Source organism: Neomonachus schauinslandi, chromosome 3 (genome assembly GCF_002201575.2).
Source record: "Neomonachus schauinslandi chromosome 3, ASM220157v2, whole genome shotgun sequence".
Taxonomy (NCBI): domain Eukaryota; kingdom Metazoa; phylum Chordata; class Mammalia; order Carnivora; family Phocidae; genus Neomonachus; species Neomonachus schauinslandi.
Window position 1 is genome coordinate 179,129,588 of NC_058405.1, and position 4,916 is coordinate 179,134,503.

The 4,916-nt window shown below is 41.6% G+C and overlaps 1 non-coding gene across 1 annotated transcript; it reads right to left on the bottom strand.

The window, feature by feature from the left end:
- Positions 1-108: 108 nt before the first annotated feature.
- LOC123324537 lies at positions 109-258 on the bottom strand. Its single transcript, XR_006539880.1, has one exon. It is a non-coding gene; the product is annotated as a U12 minor spliceosomal RNA (small nuclear RNA).
- Positions 259-4,916: the final 4,658 nt, after the last annotated feature.

A 4,916-nucleotide genomic window follows, 5' to 3' on the forward strand; every position in this document is an offset into this window, starting at 1 on the left:
TCTTTCTTTCTTTCTTTCTTTCTTTCTTTCTTTCTTTCTTTCTTTCTCTCTTTCTCATCCTCATTTATTGCCCTCATATGAGTCTACTCCTTCAATGTCAAAGGGGGAGGGGCAGATCGTGACTCCCAGGCATCCCACAAAGTAGACAGCTCACCTTAGAGGCAATCTTTACCCACTCAAAAATTCATCTCACATTAGCAGTGAGGATTAGGATATCACCCCGAATCATCATTTTCCTTACTCATAAGTTTAAGGTATCCAGTGGTTGTTTCTAGTGGTAGAGTGGTAGTGCAGAATAAAATTTTAAAAATCTAGAAAAACCATCTAATCTGGTAGTTTTCAACATGGGTGATTTTGCCCACCCCTTCCCCCAGGGGACATTTGGCAATGTCTGGAGATATTTTTGGTTGTCACATTTGGGTAAAAATGGATGCTACTAGCATCTGGTGGGTAGGGGGAGGGAGGTTGCCAGCCATGTCAGGACAAGCCCCACAACAAAGAACTGTTTCACCCAAAACATCAGTAGTGCCCGGGCTGATAAACCCTGGTCTGATCTGATCACGAAAAAGGATGGGAATTACATATAAATAAGAATCAGGATGGAGAAGTAATCTGATGCAAAGGCATTTGAAAAATTATAGAACATGTTACTCAAATCTGAGCCAATCACTTTGAGAATCTGTATGTAATTAATGATTTTCTCAGAAAAAAAGATGGCGGAAGAGTAGGGGACCCTATTCCAACCAGTCCCCGGAATTGAGCTGGGTATCTACCACACCACTCTGAACACCCACGAAATCAGCCTGAGATGTAGGAAGATAGATCTGGATCTCTACAAACAGAATATCACAGGCAGTTGGTTTTGAGGTATGAAGCGGGGAGCCGTGCTTCCTCAGGCACTATTCGAAGATAAATGGCAGGGGGAGGGAGCGGTTGGGATCCTGCACTGTTGGTGAGCGATAGCCTCCCACGCTGGGGACAGGGCACAGACTCGCAGACCAGTAGCAGCGGGGAAAGGATTTTAGGGCAGCCCCCCGGACTGGAACCTGGAGCGGTGGGGCTGCGCACCTATGAACTGGGGATGGCTGGCGGTTTTAGAAGCACAAAGGGCAGAGATGTGCTCCGACCTGGAGGCGAGGACTGGGGGCGCTGCTGAGGGGCGCACAACCCAGGACGCTGCAGTTTATAGCAGCACGGACAGAAATGGAGGCGGTGTGGCCTGGAGAGCTCACTAAAGAATAGACTGCGATCCCTTTGCTCTGAGGCAGAGGGTTGGAAATGGTCTCTTCGGCTCTCACTCTCAGAAGAGACATGGAAACCTGCCAGAAAACAAAAGCCAAAAAAAACCAGTTTTCACTGAGCCCATCCCACCCCCCACAAGGCGCAGGGCAACTCTGCCCAAACAGAGTTGCCTGAGTGACAGAGTGGCAAGCCCCTCCCCCAGAAGACAGGCTGGGAACACAAGAGGCCAACAACCCTAACGTCCCTATAAAACAGATGCATCTTGCTTGGCTTGTGGTCAATAATTTGGACTCTGTACATTCCCTCAACCACCCCTCAACAGAATGACTAAGAGGAGGAACACCCAAAATAGGAAAGACTCAGAGATTGTGATTTTTGCCACAGATTTACAAATGGATACAGATATAACCAAAATGTCGGAAATGGACTTCAGGGTAACAGTTATGAAGACAACAGCTAGAACGGAGAAATCGATTAATGGCAACATAGAGTCTCTAAGGGCAGAAATGAAAGCTGAACTGGCAGAACTTAAAAATGTTATCAATGAGATCCAATCTAATCTAGATATTCTAACACCTAGGGTAAATGAGGCAGAAGAATGAATTAATGAATTAGAAAACAAATTGATAGAAAAGGACGAAAAAGAGGAGGCCTGGGAAAAACAGCTTATAATCCATGAAAACAGAATTAGAGAAATAAGTGACGCCATGAAACGTTCCAATGTCAGAATTATTGGGATCCTTGAGGGGGTGGAGAGAGAGAGAGGACTAGAAGATATATTTGAACAAATTGTAGCTCAGAACTTCCCTAATCTGGGGAATGAAACAAACATTCATGTCCTAGAGGCAGAGAAAACCCCTCCCAAGATCAAGGAAAACAGACCAGGCATGTAATAGTAAAACTCGCAAATCTTAGAACCAAGGAAACCATCTTAAGGGTAGTTAGGGAGAAGAGATTCCTCATGTACAGAGGGAGGAACATCCGAATAACGTCAGACCTGTCCACAGAGACCTGGCAAGCCAGAAAGGGCTAGCAAGACATATTCAGGGTACTAAATGAGAAGAACATGCAGCCAAGAATACTTTATCCAGCAAGGCTTTCATTTAGAATGGATGGAGAGACACAGAGCTTCCAACACCAGCAGAAACTGAAAGAATATGGGACCACTAAGCCAGCCCTGCAAGAAATATTAAGGGGTTCTATAAAAGAAGACCCCAAGAGTGATATAGAACAGAAATTTACAGAGACAATCTATAGAGATGAGGACTCCACAGGTAATATGATGATAATAAATTCTTATCTTTCAATAATCATTCTCAATGTGAATGGCCTAAATGCTCCCATAAAATGGCACAGGGTTGCAGATTGGATAAAAAGACAGGACCCATTCATATGCGGTCTACAAGAGACTCATTTTGAACCTAAAGATGCATTCAGACTGAAAGTGAAGGGACGGAGATCCATCTTCCATGCCAACAGACTTCAAAAGAAAGCTGGGGTAGCAATTCTTATATCAGACAAATTAGATTTTAAGCTAAAGACTGTAGTTAGAGACACAGAAGGACACTATATCATTCTTAAAGGGTCTATCCAACAAGAGGATCTAACAATTGTAAATATCTATGCCCCCAACATGGGAGCAGACAACTACATAAGCCAACTGTTAACCAAAATAAAGAGTCATATCAATAATATTATGTTAATTGTAGGAGACCTCAATACTCCACTCTCAGCAATAGACAGATTATCTAAGTAGAAAATCAACAAAGAAATAAGAGCTTTGAATGACACACTGAACCAGATGGACCTCATAGATATATACAGAACATTCCACCCTAAAACAACAGAATATTCATTCTTCTCGAGCGCACATGGAAATTTGTCCAGAATAGACCACATACTGGGTCACAAATCAGGTCTCAACTGATACTAAAAGATTGAGATTATTCCCTGCATATTCTCAGACCATAATGCTTTAAAACTGGAACTCAATCACAAGAAAAAATTTGGAAGAAACTCAAACACTTGGAAGCTAAAGACCACTTTGTTCAAGAATGTTTGGGTCAAACCGGAAATCAAAGAACTTAAACAATTCATGGAAACCAATGAGAATAAAAACACATTGGTCCAAAACCTATGGGATACTGCAAAGGTGGTCCTAAGGGGGAAGGAAATACATAGCCATCAAAGCCTCACTCAAAAAAAAAAAAAAAAAAAATAGAAGAATCCCAAATTCACCAACTAACTTTACACCTTAAAGAACTAGAGAAAAAGCAACAAACGATACCTAAACCATGCATTAGAAGAGAAATAATTAAGATTAGAGCAGAGACCAATGAATTAGAAACCAGAAACACAGCAGATCATATCAACGAAACTAGAAGCTGGTTCTTTGAAATAATTAATAAGATCGATAAACCACTGGCCAGACTTATCCAAAAGAAAAGGGAAAGGACCCAAATTAATAAAATTATGAATGAAAGGGGAGAGATCACGACTAACAGCAAGGAAATAGAAAGAATTATTAGAAATTATTATCAACAACTATATGCCAATAAATTAAGCAACCTGGAAGAAATGAATGCCTTCCAGAAACCCAGAAACCACCAAGACTGAAACAGGAAGAAATTGGCAACCTGAATAGGGCAATAACCAGTAACGAGATTGAAGCAGTGATCAAAAACCTCCCAAAAAACAAGAGTCCAGGGCCTGATGGATTCCCTGGGGAATTCTACCAAACATTCAAAGAAGAAATAATACCTATTCTCCTGATCAAAAAATAGAAACAGAAGGAAAGCTTCCAGACTCATTCTATGAGGCCAGCATTACCTTAATCCCCAAACCAGGCAAAGACCCCATCAAAAAGGAGAATTTCAGACCAATATCCCTGATGAATATGGATTCCAAAATTCTCAGCAAAATCCTAGCTAACAGGATGCAACAATACATTAAAAGGATCATCCACCACGACCAAGTGGGATTTATCCCAGGGATGCAAGGGTGGTTCAACATTCGCAAATCAATGTGATAGAACACATTAATAAGAGGAGGGAGAAGAACCATATTGTCCTCTCAATTGATGTAGAAAAAGCATTTGACAAAATACAACATCCTTTCCTGATTAAAACTCTTCAGAGTATAGGGATAGAGGGAACATTCCTCAAGTTCATAAAATCCATCTATGATAAACCCACAGCAAATATCATCCTCAATGGGGAAAAGCTGAGAGCCTTTCCCTTAAGATCAGGAACATGACAAGGATGCCCACTCTTGCTACTATTGTTCAGCATAGTACTAGAAGTCCTAGCAACAGCAATCAGACAACAAAAAGAAATAAAAGGTATTCAGGGGCACCTGGGTGGCTCAGTTGGTTAAGCAGCTGCCTTCAGCTCAGGTCATGATCCCAGGGTCCTGGGATCAAGCCCCGCATTGGGATCCCTGCTTGGCAGGGATCCTGTTTCTCCCTCTCCCTCTGCCTGCCTCTCTGCCTACCTGTTCTCTCTATCTCTCTGTCAAATAAATAAATAAAATCTTAAAAAATAAATAAATAAAAGGTATTCAAATTGGCAAAGAAGAAGTCAAACTCTCTCTCTTCACAGAGGACATGATACTTTAGTGGAAAATCCAAAAGACTCCACCCCCAAATTACTAGAACTCATACAGCAATTCAGTAA